Source organism: Staurois parvus, unplaced genomic scaffold (genome assembly GCF_062004578.1).
Source record: "Staurois parvus isolate SC_StPar_1 unplaced genomic scaffold, SC_StPar_1.0 ptg000229l, whole genome shotgun sequence".
Classification (NCBI taxonomy): domain Eukaryota; kingdom Metazoa; phylum Chordata; class Amphibia; order Anura; family Ranidae; genus Staurois; species Staurois parvus.
In genome coordinates, this window is record NW_028318025.1 from 4,499,424 (window position 1) to 4,518,879 (window position 19,456).

Below are 19,456 nucleotides of genomic sequence, written 5' to 3' on the forward strand. Positions count from 1 at the left end.
TGTTTCATGTGTACATTTTGCATTATACCACATGTAATAATATATTAATTACAAAGTGGTATGCTACTCTCTATACATAAAAACAAAACTATTTCAGTGGAATTCTATTGTCCCTGGACTGAGTGTACATTATACCACATGTGATATATGTGTTGTATTGCACACTGCTACTATGCTATACAGTAGATACATGTCACCCACACACAGTAAAATTACAAGATACATAATATTCTGTTGTTTTCTATATATAACTAGGCAAGGATTATTCTAGTGGGGTATGATGATCCAGAATTCCATATGTGAATATGTTCTACATGGCACTTAGTCACGATGGGAACTTAGACTGATTGCTATGGTAATTGTTACTATGGTTTCTTATATACATATAGAACTTCAGCAATGCTGAGTTTGCATCATAGTAGGTGTAACATACGTATTTTAGTATATGATGCTGATGTTATAAGTACATGGAAACAACACGTGGAAATCTCAGATATTTGAGTAAGGCAATAGGAAAGTAAGGGATGTATTAATATCCCAGAGTAAAAAAAAATAAAATAAATATAAATATATATATATTTATATATATTTATATATATATATTAGTTTTTGCACTGTCATTGAGCTCCACCATTTAAGTACCAGAAGAGCCCATAAGTGTAATTGAAGGCTTAATAATCTGGCATTGAAAGAGTCAAGAAAAAAATACAACATTTCATTTAAATGAGAAACAGACAGTGGGCATTTTCCTACATCATGTAGTATTTGTATTTTATTTCACTGTAGTTTTATGCTCCATGTACATTAACAGCCAAACACACTGAAAACTCAAATTACTATGTGTAATTTCATAATGGCTTACTGGACCTATGCATATCCAGGAACTCAGTATGCATTATCCCAATATTTGATTATATATATATATCAGCAACACATAAAAAACAGACAACTATTATTCTCTATGCTAATTTAAAATGATTCACTACTGGTCTATTAGCCATGTAGCAAGAATTATACAAAATGTACATTATGGCATACAGCATGTGGCATATGTGTATTATAAGACTGTGACACTAGAATACATGGGAAACTCCAGCTACTGGGAGTAATGCTGTTCTGGCCTATTGGACCTTTACAAATGCACAAACAATACTAACACCACATGTAATGTAGATTTTATTACACTACATGTAATGCATATTGTAGGACTCTGTGTTATTATGCTACCTATGCTACTTTGGACCCAAATACAGACAACAATTAAACTAGCACAGTGTGTCTCTACTGAAGATGATGTCACATAGGAATATACAGTATATGTTTTATGACACCACTGTATCGTGCTTCATTTAACTACTTATCTGCCAGCAGACTCTACATTGTTTAAGATGACTGTAGACTCTGCAGACAGGCCCATGTTTCTGGGGTCACACTAGTCAACAATCAATACTTTTTTATGCTGAAGGAAAGTTGCATATACATTACCATCCATTATCCTTGTGGGCTAATAAAAGCTGGTCCTCATTGCAATCCTTGTTTAAACATAAGGGGACCCCATAAATGACATGTATATACATATATGTCTAGCTTTTTTTGGGGGGGGTCCAATGTGTGATTGGCTGAGTCAGTTCCAGCAGTCCCCTGTGTGTGGATTGTACATCCTTCAGCGATGTGATGTTCTGGAAGGAGTTTTTACTTTCGGTTATCTAGCTTTATGAAAACCGATAAACTCATACAGCTAGATAACCAAAGATAACAACCACTTCTCGTGCACCCAGATCCCAGCGATCCACCATCCTTCTGATCACATCAGGCTGGATGGGGCTTGTAGAGCAGTCTCTTGTTGTAACAATCCCCTGGCCAAACACATCGCTCCTGATCACCAGCCATGGTCTCCATAACCAAGCCATCAGAGATCTGTTGCCATCAAAGTTTATCCCCAACTTTGCTCCTGGCGAGTTATTCCCATCAGTAATAATCCCCCGATGTGTGCAGCAAAGACCAACAGCAAGCTCCCAATGTGCATCCATCCCTTGGCCAGGCCTCTATTTGCATTGTAAATCGCTTCATTCTCACCCAAGACTCCTGGAGAAGATGTGAAGGCTTGTGTGCAGCCCAGCAAGAAAATCCCATTCCAGTCCAAAGTGACAAGATGATTCAATGCTCTCCACCTGATCCTCTGGCTTTAGACGTGCCCAGGGTTTTTTTCCCCCAATGGTGGCAGTTGATGGCAAACATCTCGGGCATCTATGTGTTGATGAGGGGGGCAGCTCCTTGTGCGATGGAAGGAGAGGAGGGGGGGGAGAGACTGAGGAGATGCAGTCTTGCTGGCTTGCTGCTGCCACCGGTCTGAAAAAGGAGAAAAGGGCCATCATTGGAGGGAGGGGGTTTTCATTTGCCAAAAAAAAAAAATGTGGACCAGCCCGGCAAGGTCAAAGGTCCTGGACAGCAGGAGACCAAGGTAATGATGATGTCATGAAGAGAAAAAAAAGAGAGAGAGGGAGAGAGATCTCAAGTACGCGGCTATTGATATGCATGAGTGATCAGCAGCGGGCTGCCCCTAGCCAGCAGCATCAGCACCAGCGCAGCGGGGACAGCTCCCAGCATCTCTACACAGCGCTCTACCCTACAGCACCAACCCCAAGGCCTGCACCCCAGGGGAGCCCCGCACTGCCGGGGAGCACACCGCCTCTCCTGCCTCTCTCCTGGCTGCTCTCAACAACGGAAGGCATTTGCTTCTTGCTTATAGCAGGGCCTTGCTTGCCTTTTTTCTGAAATCTCTGATCCGCAGTGAGTCACCGTGTCATTACGTTGCCACTTTGCTGGGCTCATGCATTCAGTGTGTCCTGGCTGTGTGTGCTGCTGCCCTTTGCTGCCTAATACTCCATCCCTACCATGGAAGGATGACACAGCTCAGCTCGCTTGGAATTGTCCAGAATTGCTGATTTCTGGCCCAGATCTGGGGTGGATGGAAGGTGGTGGGAGGGGGATTGCATGGGCACACTTCTAATTCTGCATCATTGTATGCTAGGCTGGCTACTCATATGCTGAGACATAGCCATGTATCTAAGGTACGTTAATAAAGGCTGTAATAAAATACTGAATGTTGGACAAACAATCCAGTCCTGGATCCTTAATCCTCTAACACCTGGCTTGTGTGCTAACAGATCAGGTTCTGCTTATGTAACAATGAGTCTGATATTTAACACTGTTAGACACAAACAATGTACTATTTTACTTCTACAATATACAGCCAGAGACCATTCTGGATCTATCTATCTATCTATCTATCTATCTATCTATCTATCTGTCTATCTATTATCTATCTATCTATCTATCTATCTATCTATCTATCTGTCTATCTATTATCTATCTATCTATCTATCTATCTATCTATCTATTATCTAGCTATCTAGCTATATCTAGCTGTGTGTCTGTCCAACTAAGGCTGGACATTTATTATACAATTCTCTTGTATAATTTTTCTTTAGATTTACCAAAACCACCTAATATGAGGTCAAACCTAAACACTTCACATTTGTATGCATTTAAGCAGCCCCTTGCACTACATAGTTGAAGGTAAATCTAATTGAAATTGATCTATCTGTCTATCTATTATCTATCTATCTATCTATCTATCTATCTATCTATCTATCTATCTATCTATCTATCTATTTGCCTATCTGTCTGTCTTGTCTATCTATCTATCTATCTATCTATCTATCTATCTATCTATCTATCTATCTCTCTCTCTCTCTCTCTAAAGATAGATCTGTCTGTCTGTCTGTCTGTCTATCTATCTATCTATCTATCTATCTATCTATCTATCTATCTCTAAATATCTATCTATCTAGTGTTCCCATATAACTATTTTTCTGACTGCTACATACAACCCAAAGAGGTTTGTGCACATCTAACTGATGAACTATGGATTGTGAATATTGTTATATCCATATCTATCTATCTATCTATCTATCTATCTATCTATCTATCTATCTATCTATCTGTCTGTCTGTCTATCTACCACTGTTCTCCCCATAGAGGGGGAACCAATGAATATACCTTACCCGATGGGCCTTTGCTGCCTATGTAATAAGCCTTCATACATAGTACATATAAATATGTATGACTATTTCACACTCTCCTTACATACTGACAATACCCTAAGAAACAGCAACCGCTAGATTCCTGTTGTCTAGTATAAATGTAAACCCTTGCAATCCCTGTATGTGACTTGGTAGAAGGAATACAGGGGCCTAGGTATATGTGACGTCACATGCAGCCTTGCAACAACGCCTTATGAACAATCCATTCTTACAAAGAACCTGCATCGCCCTCCTTAGCAACTGCAGTTTGCAAACCTCAAGTTCATTTTCGCAGGATTTACATATATTTAGAGTTGACTGGTCATTGATGGTTGAAATGGCTTCACACATGCAGCCTCTGTTGGAGCTTATCATATAAACATGCTCTACGACATCAAAGTAAACCTAGGTGCTGTAATGGGCCTCTACCAATCCGTGACGTCATATGAATCACCCACATTGGAGGGGACTACTTATTATTCACTCTACTGATCAGTGACATCATACGAATCACCCACATTGGAGGGATCTACCTATTATTCTCATTAGCACAATAACATCTCACATCTGGATAACTTCCTTTTTTTGGTACATCTCTCCTTTTTTTACAGGCTAATAACTAGTGAAAAGGAAATATTTCCTAAGACTGGGAATATATTAACACCCCACTGCCTCTCCATTTGACTAGTGGCATAATCGCTGGTCTGTTATCTGACTGCTTTAAAATTACATTAAAGTAGTCAATGCATTTGACTTATGCAAAATGTATCTACACTCTGCTCACACTTATGTAATGAGATACAAAAAGGCAACATAAAATAACGTAAAAATGATACATGCAAGTACAGCAACGGTGCTTACAATGAAACTCCAGTAACACATGCATTGTCACGTACATGCATCAGGAAAACAAGAGACATACAAGGGGGCTTATGTCATTAATATGTCATTATTTGCATTTTACCTCCAACTTGGCTTTCAGGCTGTTATATGCCCCCACAGCAGCATCTGAAAAAGGTAAAAGAAAAAATTATTTCCCTGAAAGAACCTGTCATTTCACACACCAAAAAATATACGTACAATAGCTGTTTACATAGGAAATGATTAATTAAAGGAATATATTTATTCTGGCCCACGCTTATTTCCATAACCAGTGAGATTTTTTTTATTCCTCTAAACTAGACATATGAAGTAATGAGAGGCCAATATAAAACAATACTACTTTTATAAATCAGTCTCGTTGAGCATAGCTGCATATAATGATGAAAAAGAGTAGTGTTAAGCCTACTGTTTTTTATATATATATATATATATAATTTTATTTTTATTTTTTGTAGGCATAACAAAAATTAACTATGACTCTTTATAAATGTTTTAACAAAAGATTTAGACAGCTTTCACCCAAGATTTACACTCTTTTCTATTTGACAACATTTGTAAATCCTGTGTGAAAGTTATGTGTATAAACATTTATAAACAGAACTCCTCGTGTATTATAAATGCATTTTGAAGGTATATTTTTACAAATACTACATTAGCCTCCCTAAAATAAGAAATCAGCAGCATCCACACGTTTAAAGATAAAAGCTTATCCAAAGAAGGATCCTATACTGGTTCATGATGGCATTATAATCTACAAATCCTGCATCCAGTGCTAGTGGTGCTTTGCATGTTCCATGATTGATAGAATCTTTTTTTAAATGAGATTATACACTATGGTGCATACATGTGTAAAGAAAAGCTTTTTTTTTGGAAGTCAGAACGTAAATAATTCAGAAAAAGCACAATAGATGCCTACAGAACATTGCAGCAAAAGAGAAAAAAAACGAAATTTGAGAATAAATTGAGATCTTTCTGCTGTCAATCAAAGGAGCCTACCTAATTCGGAGGCCAGCCATTAGACAGGAGCTGGCGCTGTCACACTGTGCCTAGGCCTACACAGCAGACTGCATTGAGCCTCAGTCCCCTTGTGACTCCCAAGCCGTGAACTTGACGTTGAGCATGATAGATCAGAGGGGTCAAGCACGTGTAATTAATATTATATTGCTATTTTAATAACTCGCACATTCATAGGAGATCATCTTTAAAAATCTGAGGCACATAGAGGACATTTCAAACACAAGGAAATAGTGTAAATACAAAATAACACAGAATAGAATATAGCACCTACACACCTATTTCTAATGCATTGATCAGTTATTGCAGAACTCAAAAAAAAAATAATGCATCATGTGCCGCCTAGAAAGTCTGAGATCAGAGTTCTATTCCTGGAATGCTGCTGCTGCTGCTGATGATGATCAATCCGTTTTAATTGGTGAGATGCAATTTAAGTTTTGTCTCCAGTGCCATGATTGGTGGGTTTAATATGTCATATCAGGTCAGATGATCTCAAGAGCAATAAAATCGTTACATTGTGTTGGGCATCCCCTGCTTAGTGATGATAAGAAGGCCTTGCTCCCTTTACAGCATAAGACCCAGAAATGCTGATGAACTTTTTTTTTTCTCATTAAACACGTGGTTATCTTAGTCATTAATTACTGCACTTCCTAAATTCAACAGGTTTGCAGCAAGCAGGAGACCCACACACCATCAGATCCCCTGGAACATCCCCTGGTACTTTTAATCTATGCAGCCAGTTTGCCTGGGGTATTAAACAACTGCAAGTTGATAGCCTGTGAAAAGTTCAGTTTTCTTTAACTCAATCTGTAAAGTGAGAGCACACTTGTCCCCACATTCCCCTGTAGCTACAAAGGCCAGGTATCTGATGAGCAATGAAATGCACTACTTACACGTCTGAGGACACTTTCACCCAACAGGAAGAGATATGCAGAATAAAATATCCCATCTAAACCAGTGACAGCCAAATTATCTTCCAGCTCCAGAAATGGCTCAAAGCGATGAAAAATGCAGCTTAATCCCATTGTATAGTTGTTGTTAAGTTCCTTTTTTTAGATATCACTGAAGGTCACCCCCCCACCTCTAAAAAAAAAACACTAGGGGAGGGGTACCCCCCTGAGAGATATGCTTAATAAACACTGGCTGGAGAGTGAAGTGTTCTAGAGAAGGGGTCTGCAAGTTTTTTGGGGGGGCTGGACAAGGTCTGGTCCAGCCCTCTCTGCTGAGGAGGACGTGCTGTGAAACCCAACCATTTCCCCCTCTAATTCTTTTGTTACTGGTGAACTGAAGCCCCATTGTCCAGCCATTGCCACGGTCCTTTGCAGTTCCCACTATACGTCGAGCATGTCACAGATAATGAATTTGCTCCAGCCCCTCTCATAGTCCTCATGTGGCAGACGGAACAAATTTGAAATGTCTGGTCAGTGGAAGATCACTCGTTCCTAGACTGCAGCCCTACAAGAGCATCGCATATATTTACAGAGCATAGCCCCTGATTTATCGCCTCCTTTGTTACTGCTGCTCCAGCCATGGCACGGCCAGGCAGCCTACCCACCCACATTATCAATGCCATCACCCTCCTCATCCTCATCCTCATCAATTATCTTAGTGCTTGGTATTCATATTTGATATCCTGACACTGACAACAAGATATGTTCATCTGGCTTTTTAGAGAGAGATGATGAATTAGCGGGGGAATGCAAGAGTTAATGCCCCATCCAAGGCCATTGCTATAGTTAGAGATGAGTAAGTTGCAGAGACAGTGGGTGAGGAGATGAGCCAGGCGAGTGGAGACCTGTCCGAGGAAGAAAATGACAGGGGGAGGGGAGGGGGTCTGGAGAAGAGGGGCATGACTGGAGCAAACTTAAATTGGCTTCAAGATTCTGACTGTTAATGAGAAGCGAAGGGAGGCGATAATGAGAGAGACATGGGCGAGAAGAGAAGAGAAGAGCTAAAGGAAAGGAGTACAAGGGAAGAAAGAATGAAAGAAAGCATGAGAGAGGGACAAGTTCATGGGAGACAGACAGACACAGGGGCTATAGGGACAGGAATCATGGATGGCTTACATATAGGCATATGGATATATATATAAATGTGTGTGTGTATGTTTATATATATATATATATATATATATATATATATATATACATACATGCATATATTATATATAGAGGTTAATTCAGGACCATAGCTGTATATGGTCCTGAATCAATCTCCCTCTCTCTTTCTCTCTATTTATATACACAGTATATATTTATATAAGACCCTGGTGCTATGTTTGGTGCACACACACACATACAGTATATACCTGTCTTACTATGTATCCAATACTTTCAATGCGTCCCCCCTGAATTACCATTATCTCCTATATATATGACAGCATAGTGTTATACCTACCCTAAGGAACCAGCGCCTTTATAGCAAGTTTTATTACAGTAAAGCATAGTAAAGAGAAAAAATGGAGCACAACAACAAGCTGTAAATGTTTTTCCCCCTAACTGGTGTTTTATCTCTCTAAGAGAAAGTAAATGTCCAGTCATTATAAAATAAATGTCCATATATATATATATATATATATATGTGTGTGTGTGTGTGTGTGTATATATATATATATATATATATATATACTGAATGACTTCTACAGTCTTTATAACTCTCTATTTGGACATTTATTTTGTATGCAAGACGGCATAAAAAAATTATGTGTATATATATATATATATATATACACATATATACACATATATAAACGTGTTTTCTATATTCCATACCATATAAATGTCCAAATAGAGGTATACAGTCTGTAGAGAACATGTAGTACACAGACTGCGTGCCTACACACCCCTAGTATGTATTGTGTACAGTCATGGTGTTTTATTGTTAATACAATCCTATTGCTATACATCTGTTGGGTATGTTGTATGCTTTCATGATAATAAATCCATCCCAACCACAGCTTGGCCGGTAATTTTATTCTCTAGTAATTTCCAGTGATGATTTTCCTTCCTTTAGGCCCCCCTTACTCTAAAGGTGAATTTAATTTCTTAACCCCTTGTGGAGCAGTGAGGTCATCAAGACTGACAGCTTTAAAACAAAAGCATGTGCGCTGGTGAGGAAGGATGTGATAAGCAGAGCAGGCATATGCAGATTGGAACAACAGCCTCTCGGTGCAGGCACGCCCTCCTTATTATCATACATGTTCCGATGCCTCTACCTGGCTCCTGTCACTCCCTCTTACCGCAGCTCTGTACATAGGCTCCTTTTCTATGTCTAAGTGATCACATGCCTGCAGAAGCAATCAGGGCACATATATGAGCCATCCAGGGCTGTAGTAGCTGATTGCACATATGTGTTATGTAGCTCCGGAGCTCCATTGACTGCTGCCCTCCCTCCCTAGCTGGGGAGTCGGGCTGAGAGTCAGGGCTCTGCCTCCTCTCCTCCAGCTCCACTCTCTGCTCCTCCAGCGAGGTCACGTCCACTGACGTCACCCGCCTGCTCCAGCAAGCCTGGGCTACATTTACATACATCAAGGAAATTAGGGCATTAAAAAATATATGCTAATCCGGCTCAGCACTGGATCTGCGCTCCCCACCCTTTTCATTACAGAAAATGTTGATTTGATTTTTTTTTTAAAACAAGAAAAAAAAAAATTTTTTTTTAAAAAAAGGGGAAATGAAGAGGAAGGAAAATCCCAAGATGAAACAAAATGCAGTGTTGCTGGGAGAGGATTGCTCTGACTATCCGTGCTGCTTGAAGAGCAGGCTATGGGGCTGGAGACACGTCCTATGAATAATAAGAACGACATTCCTTTCTCCTGCTCCCGTTGGTTCCAGACTGTATTATGTTTAAATACTGATGCATATGTAAAGGTATATTTGCATTTTTTCTTTCCTTCATTATTCTTTTTTTTTTCAATCCTGACATCTTCCATAAATTAAAAAAAAAAAAAAACCATTTGGGCTTCTCTATTTTACCATTTGAACAATTTGCTTCTTTGTGTGTGAAAGGCATTTTTGAGAATCACTAGTATAGACTAGACTGCTATAGACAAGGGATTCTTATACACTTGTCCCTGAATTAAGCTGCAGCCTATTCGTTGTGGACATTGCAGGACATACATAGTAACAATAGAATGCTAATTTCATTTCGGATGCAATTGTGCTATTTTATTATTATAATAGGTATCATTGATCTATTCTATATTTCTTTTTATCAATGCTTTCAAAAGTTAAGTCATTATTAATTACTGCTCTGTTAAGAATAAAAGACAATGAGGTTGATTTACTAAAATAGTTTAGAATATTCAGACAATAATTTATTGTAAATATTCGCTTGAATTATCCAATTATGCAAATAAAAAAAAAACAAAAAACGGTCTAGTTATTCCATCTGTGCATGAATGGATAATTGCAGTGAACATTCATCAGTCCAAAGGTAAAGCCTCTATGTCATGTTAAATATATTTTTTTATTATTCTAGGATTGTATAGTTTTGCTGTTTTCCTGGCTCTTAATAAATAGAAGGCCCTGTCACTTCATTTTTCAAATAGTTTTTTTTAATCGTGTGAGTGTGTTCCAGGATTGTACAGACTGAACATGCAGATCATATGGAGGGAGGCAGAGAGGCTTTACCTGTAGACGTACAGTGAGCTCAACGTGACCCTCCCCATAGACCGTTATGCAAATCCATATGCATATGTATATAGGGGACCGTGATTATCATCAAAGGCTAATCAGATACAGCGTATCTAGGAGACCAGAAAGCAATAATATCGGATTTGCACAAATGCCCCTCACTGATTTTTTATTTTTACATTTTTTTTTTCAAATAGTCACTACAATTTATAGTGTTCAGCATTTAGTACAGGTGTCCTGCATGTACTGTAGATGTGTGTTTGTGTGTATTAGTGTGTGACTGTGTTTGCATGCATGCATGTATCATAATATATATATATAAAAATATATATATGTATATACACCTATCTATCTACATATAGATATACACTCACACACACGCCGGACATATGCACAATTACACTTAATCAACACATATATAAGCAATCTATAATCTATATGTATAAGATCTCCATCATTAGTAAAAAGCAGACAGACTACAGGAAGCTAGAATGGCATATACTGGTGCCTATTATTACATGCATTCTATGTGTCACTATATAAGTCAGGTGTTGGTCTCCTGTGCCATCTCCCCCCTATACTGTCGTGTAGTCCCCACAACGCACACTGAGGGTTCTGCTTACCGCGGGGGTCGGTCGAGCCTTGCCTGGAGAGGGTGGCATACAGTGCAGGTATCCTTGGCACGTCTCTTTGGGCCTGAGCCCTATTTGCCTGGGCCACATCAATGTCCCATTCTGCCTGTAGTGCTAGCGGTGCCTGAACCCGCTCCCCCTTGTCTCCCCCTCTCTCATGTCTCCCCCTGCCCTCCCTCCCTTCCACTCCTCCTATCCATTGCCAGACAGCCCAAGCAACTCAATGCCTGCGAATCACAGCACCAGTCACTGGCATTTGAATAAGAGTTTCATCCCTCCAAAACACCTGACTTTTAAACCACTTTAAACACCCCAAAAAACCTGCAAGACTTGTCACTCTCCTCCACCATGTCAGATCCTACAGCCCTCCAGCCTCACTGCCTCCTACAGAGCTGTGTGCCCATAACCTCAGTGCATTCAGTGACAGGCCGATTCCAGGCACTGCCAATCCATACCCATCTATACACACACTGGCTGCTACCTGCATGCATTACATGGACGCTCGTTTACGTCAAAGGCTCACATCTACTACTAGAATATATATATATATATATATATATATATATATATATATATATATATATACACACACACATACATGCATATACATGTTTTTTAACTACGGTATTATTTCATTATACAGTAATAAATCATTATTCATATCTATAGTATTGTATCATTATACAGTTATATAGTATTATATCTTTACACAGTTATTCAGTATTATATAATTTTTATTTATATAGTTACAAACAATAGAATACTGAAATCTCTTACGTCGTTATATACGAATTGGAAACACATACGATTATGTTAAAAAAAAATTTAAAGCTAGATAGTTATTACAACCATTCACATGTAGCCATTTGTGTATTTTAAACAAATTTATAGGTGTGTGTGTTTATATCTATCTATCTATCTATCTATCTATCTATCTATCTATCTATCTATCCATCTAATTATCTAATTATCTATCTATCTATTAGATAGATCTAGATAGATAGAAAGAAAGAAAGATAGATAGATAGATAGATAGATAGATAGATAGATAGAGATATAGAAATATCATAGATAGATAGATAGATAGATAGATAGATAGATAGATAGATAGATACAAATATATATCATATTTTAGATACTAAAGCTGAGCTATAATATTATGGATATCTCATTGAATTCATTGAATTTTATTAAACAATTTGTGCTCTTTCCATTTCTATTAGAAACACTACACACATTTTTTACCATTATAAAGCAAGCGACAAAAGAATTAATGGCAGAATAATTCCAAAAAATCGTCCCTAAAAATTTAAAATTTTAAACATAAAAAAAATGATAGGATTTAAACACAGCACAATCACACACACACAGGTAGGAATTATTTGCAATGTTTTAGTATATGGCTATGTCACTAAGCAGAGCAAATGCAATGCCATGGCAGCATTAATAGGTAGCGGAAAGGGTTTGATTTGGTTGAAGTGGAAGACATTTTGATGAATTGTGTTCCCTTGTTATGGGCTGATAAGGTAAATGTGTGTCGTAGTGTGGGATTCATTCTATGGAGAGGGTTACGTAGAGGGTCATTAGGAATTAGGAAGGTGCGTAAAAGATTGCGTAGTGTGCACAATGCGACACATTGCAGTCTCAGCTGCCGCTAATTCACAAAGTTTTTTTCCACTCTGCTATATTTTCTACAATTAATCTTGATTTTATTTTTAAGTGTGTTTTTGAAATCTTAACTGCCGATGCGTGTTTTAACAGAATGTCAGTTAACATTTCCAGCTAAATGAAAAATAATTGAAAGTAATGTAGACTTTTATTAAACAAAACAAAATAAAAAGTAATGGAATCAAGATGTGTTGACCTTTGTAGTTTCTTAGCATAGTGAGTCCTTCTTCGGACAAGTAATTATCCTTCAGTTTTAGGAAGCTTGTTAGTTATGATAAAATAGAAGTACCTGATATTCCTTCTAAAGAAATGTGCCAAAGCTAACAGCACAAAAACAAGCGCAATTATTTTCTGCATAATGCTGCTTCTTTAGCTTGTAGCGTTTGTGGACTTGCAGCAAATAATTGCCTGGATCTGGGCTCAGCGGGTGGCTAGTAGATGGTTAGATGTTTGAAGCTGTGGTGCTGGGGGTATGGGGGTACATAGAGGAGTGTGGGAGGGCGCTCTCTCTCCCTCTCTCTCCAGATCTCTAGGCACTGCTGCTTGTGGTGGAACAGCGACATCTGCTGTCCGTACGCCGCAACTCCAACGCGGACCAGAGGTAAAAAAAAAAAAAAGAGCTCTGCGCAGGTAACAAGGAGCGCCTATTTCACCTGAAATCACTCACCTCCACACAGGGAGGACATCTCTGTGCTGTCAGTGACAGGAAATCATTCACTATCAGCCCAAACTAAACCGAGATCACACATCCCGGCACTGCACCAGTTAGTGCCGAATTTCTCCAAAGCCGCCTTAATAAGGCTTCAAAAAAAAGAAAAAGAAAGAGTAATAGAAAGTCCGTGTGCACTGATCTTGTCTGATAATATTTATTGAATACCTGCACCACCAGTGATCTTAATTTATCGCACGATGCCCCCCTATATAAAAGTGTTTGTATGAATATATTTCTATAAAAAAATCTTCAGAATTGTGAGAAAGCATTTATTTTTTGTTAGGATTATATACATTTTGCATGTAGAAGAAATAATGATACATTGTATCATAAAAATGATGATAATATTTACAGCAAAAAATTTATTTTTGATGAGAGATATTATTATTATCATCATTATTATTATTAATATGATTATTATCATCATCATCATTTTTGTTATACAATGTATTAATATTATTAGTATTATTGTTGATGGTGCTATTATTGTATTCATCATCATCATCATCATCATTTTTAATGTTGTTATTATTATTATTTTTTATTACTAGCAATACTGGTAGTAGTAGTTTAATTATAGCATGCTTCAGATTTTTAAGAAAGATAAACAGATATATAGATTGATTGATAGATAGATAGATAGATAGATAGATAGATAGATAGATAGATACATTCCTACATACAGAAGTAAATTGCAGTAAATTATTACCTATATAATCTACATTTATTCCTACAGAGCTGCTCTCGTCCATAGAGGGATTCTATGGCGGTCAGTATAGCTTTCTATTCTCTCCTTTTTTTTTGCTGGTATTATTATTATTTTTGGTGCTTTTTTGCTCTTTTTTTTTGTAGATGCATAAGTTAGAAATCCAATTGTAGACCGTTAACTCTTCCTCTGCCTCGGCCAGTCATCTTTGTCCTTCGACTCCACCTCTTTTCACTAGGCTCTCTATATCAGTGCTCCCATTCAGTGGACGATTTGTGTCGCAGTGTATGGAAAAGTTGCGGTTGGATGAGTGAAGATTCGGCTGGTGCGGGGAGAATGGGGAGGGGAGGGGATAGTGGGATAGAATGGGTGCACGCTATCTAATCTTACTGGTGTTGTGTATGATGTTAGGAATTTGTTTTTTTTAAAACTTAGTGTAGCAACCGTAAAGTCTAAAAATAAAAACAAAAAACAAACAAAAAAACCCAAAAACTTGACACATAGCTCCCTAAATTGTGAGAATTTGTAAAAAATGTGTGTGTGTGTGTGTATATATATATATATATATATATATATATATATATATATATGTGTGTGTGTGTGTGTGTGTGTATATATATATATATATATATGTGTGTGTGTGTGTGTGTATATATATATATATATATATATATATATGTGTGTGTGTGTGTGTAAATTGTGTTATGAATGATGCTGCAGATGGTGTCGGTGTCAGTGAACGCCTAGTAGGTGCCTTCCTTCTAGTAATGTGTTCTAGTCCTTCCTGTTGGCACTTAACAAGAATTACAGGAGGATACCAGTGTTGTTTCATTATTGTAATTGAGCACAGGGCTTGGCAATTTGCGGCTTCCATCTTTGGTAGCACTGCAAATCCCAGCATGCCATGTCAAGGCTGCCAGTGCACGCTGGGCCTTCTAGTTCCACAAGTCGGTGTGTGCCAGTGTTGGGTGTTCCTGAGTGGAAGTGGCCGCACAGCCATGCAAGGACAAGCACAATGCATATCAGATCCATTGTACTCACCTAGATGGAGATGAGCCAGCTTCCATCCGTGCCAGGCACACAGGTCGGTCAGTCATTGAGCTGTATGATATCCAAGGCTCCTGCCAAGCCTCTCCAGCCCAACTCACTCCGCATTGCCCAGCAGAGGATGGCACAGGACAAAGGATGCCTTCTATAGTCTGATTACACATTCAAGCCTGGAAATTCCGTGCCTGGGCTTCTGCAGCTACCATTTACTTTCAGGTCCTCAGTTTAATGATTAAGATGCTGCAGATCCACCTCCCAGCACACAACACTTCAATCCTCCGTCCAATGGTAGATACTCAACTACCTTTAGTAGTGTCAACAACAAAAATCTCACTACTGCCTGTGAAATCACAAAGTGTGGCAGAAAACATTGACAAGTGTCCTATGTGCTGTCATTGTCACTCTTTATTAATTAGCTGCAAGACACACACACACCTGACATGCACCTACATTTACATGTTTGATTAGAAGGGCAGATGGATTGTCATTGCATGCTTGTGTAATGGAGGAGGAATACACAGCAGGGGATACAGGAGACAATACACTCATCACAGGGTGGGCGTGGCTTCTGCGGGTGCCCCTCCCATTACTAAGGTGTGTGAGTGTGGATCGGCTGCACTAGACCCCTCCTACATACACGGACAATGATAGCACGATGGCATTGATAATATATATATATTTATATATGTTTGTTTTGTTTTGTTTTTTTTCTTTTTAAAAAAGGTAGTGCATTCCATTCTAATTCCCAGTCTGGCCAAAGTAAATTTCCATTTCCAGATTGGGCATCTACAGTGAACTAAGGGCTTTACTGAAAATGACTCCTTTATTAAATAAAGTTTATTATAGTATTATATTCTAAAATGAGATGTAAGTTTGATACCTATTTGATATATATATCAAATAGGTATAACTTTCTTTAAATTAATTGTGTGATATACTGCAAACTCATCACTCACCATAAAAAAATACACATCAGTGTCTATATATCTATCTATACAATAGATGAAGGAATTATATTTAAAACGTTGAATTCTATAATTCTATAACTGACATTTAAGTTGGTATAGAATGAACAGACTCATCTTTTTTTTTCTCACCTCATTTGTAGGACTTCACTGATCGTTTTTGTAGGAAAGTGAATAGACAGGAAACAGTTTAGAGATACAAGAGCATATGTGAATAAAAAATAAATAACTTGTAAATGGATTCCTTAATTAAGCACACAGTTCCAAGGACATGATAACACCCCAGAATATAATGATGTGCTCAGAGAGAATGAAGCGCAATTTACTGAAGAGTCGGCTGGCTTTGATCAGTCCTGGTACCTGGCACAGAGGGGTATTAACAAATAACACCTAATATTCAACATGTCATTGGGCTATGAAATAGAAAAAAAATCTGCCTATCTATCTATCTATCTATCTATCTATCTATCTATCTATCTATCTATCTATCTATTTATTTTTCTTTCTTTCTTTCTCTTTCTTTCGTTTTTTTTAATATATTTATATATGTAACGGTTCAAATAATTCAAGCTATGGTCCTATATAATTTGATAGTATATTTGATATTACCAAAAAAGAGTAGTGACTTGGTCAAGCTTATTTATTTTGCTACCTTATGCTAATTATTTTTATTTTCCTTACTCTCAGAACAGCTTCTACAATTTTACATGTTCTCATATAAATATATATGATCAAACGTAACGAAAATAGAGTGAATGGTGATCAGAAAATAATAATAATCAGAAAATAATATTATTATCAATTGTAGTAGCTGTGTTTTTGATTACCTCTCTACCCTATATATATATATATATATATATATATATATATATATATATATATATATATATATATATTTATGGTTAGATAAATGCACAAAAGATAGAAATATATTTAAAGGAAAATATTCTGGGTTTGTCCCAGTCTGCATTTTGCGTTAATTTACAGCACTACAAAGGTAACAATATATACACCTTATTATTGTATTTTTTATATTGGTAGAATAAACTTGCTCTTTTATTCTTTGTAAATTTGTAACTCATCACATCACCGTATCGAAGTGTTATACAGACTTTTATTTATTTGTCTAATTTCACTTTGGCATGCCGTTGCATCAAACGGTGTTGAGAAAAACTTTTCTATTTTGCAAATGAAATTATTTTATAATAAAACCCAGGATAAAATAATAAATACGAAACATTATATATATATATATATATATATATATATATATATATAAAATCATGTGCAGTAATAGTTGATGAGGCATTTTGTAGAGGAGTGTAATACAGGAGGATGAGTGGTAGGAACCAACAGAACATTCTAATGAACATTGTTGTTCCATTGATCTCTAGGACTGGAGAAATCATGCAGCTCCTGGGCTAATTGGCTCTTATGAGCAGTCAGCATCTTTGTTGAATATTCAGGTATTTCATTAGTCTCAGTGTAAGCTGCTCTGCCAGAGACATCTTCTTTCTGCTGCTGCAGCTCCTCATCTTCTCCCATCCAGTATCCTCAGCACAGCCCTCCCTGGCTCTCCTGCACGTTTACTGCTAATTATGAATCAAAAGATGACTATGGAGTAGTTCCCTGCTCTATCACTGCATGTCCTACTTATTGTACATCCTGCATTCAGCCTGGGCTCCTTTGTTGTACAGCAATTAACAAGACACCCCAGATACATCACCTTGATTTCACATTAGAGCTAATAGTAGTTGATCCTTGATTGTATTGCTTTGGGTTTCAGGATGTTTATTGGAATAATATTTTCCTTTTTTCTCCATCCACACTAACCAGGACTAACCTGCCCATTTACTGCTGGTATGCTCTGTACAAGGTTTCAGAATACTTTAAGTGCTATGCATTTTCTCTTCTAATTCCAAGTATTTATGCCATATCCGGGGTTTTCACAGGCTGCATTTATTGGTTTTGTTCCCTGTTAACTAGACTGATCGCTCTATAGTGATGAGAAGAGTCATTTCATGATGTTCATTAAGAACCCGCTAATTGGAGAGACGGGGAGAGAGAGAGACAGGACGGACTGTAGCGGCACGAAAGCTAACTAGTGACCTCTAGTGCTAAAAACGGAATATGCACCTGAACATAGGGACCAGGACTTCTACAGCAAGGCAAATCATTGTGTGTGTATAAAAAAAGAAGATACACACAAAAGCGAATTTTATATATATATATATATATATATATATGAGACTAATAAGTATAACAGGAGATATACTATATAATTACTTTTTAATTTTCCTTCTCAAGTTTCGCTTAGAAAAGGGTTGCAGCACATGGAGATTTATACACAGATTAAGGTGTCCTTTTATGACACAGAGAATAGCTGTGATTCAGAGGATCGCAGCTATTCTCTGGTCATTCACAGTTTATAACACTCAGGAGAACATGTTCAGCCCTTCACTGGAGATCTGTGTTCTTCCTCCAGATTCTCCAGCCCAGAGCTGGAGAATCAGAGGGACCGCAAACTAAGCAGAGATAATTTATCTCTGCTTAGTAAACTGATCTTTTACTGTAATCTCGCGAGATTATAGTAAAATCAGCTGTTTTCCAGCGTTTGTAGACCGTTCTCCCTTCGTTTGGAGAACTGATCTACATATGCTTCATAAATGGCATTCACAGGAGAACTGTGTTCTCCAAGAATGCCGGAGAACTGAGCAGCGATCTATTACTGCTGGTTCATAAACGGACACCTTTAATGGCAAGCACCCTTTAAGTCCCTTGAGTGCTGTAGTAGTATCTATCTATCTATCTATCTATCTATCTATCTATCTATCTATCTATCTATCTATCTATCTATCTGCCTGCCTGCCTGTTTGTCTGTCTGTCTATCTATCTCTTTATCTAGTTTAATATATATTGTATATTACACAATCCATAAGATAAAGCAGAACTCAAAGGATTTGAAGGTGGCCTGACAAAGGGTTTGGTGCCCCAAACAGTTGCCAAAATCTGCTTGTCATTTTGGTGTCCGTTTATGAACCAGCGGTAAATGATCGCTGCTCAGTTCTCCGTAATTCTCGGAGAACACAGTTCTCCTGTAAATGCCTTTTA

General features: G+C 37.7%; 1 pseudogene across 1 annotated transcript; it reads right to left on the bottom strand.

Moving 5' to 3' along the window:
- Window positions 1-740: 740 nt before the first annotated feature.
- On the bottom strand, window positions 741-15,430 carry LOC149460472 (uncharacterized; annotated as a pseudogene). The gene is made up of 5 exons (XR_016313068.1): window positions 15,375-15,430; window positions 13,652-13,716; window positions 11,239-11,439; window positions 5,050-5,093; window positions 741-2,349 (listed from the first exon to the last, which is right to left on the bottom strand). The product of XR_016313068.1 is annotated as an uncharacterized LOC149460472 (transcript).
- Window positions 15,431-19,456: the final 4,026 nt, after the last annotated feature.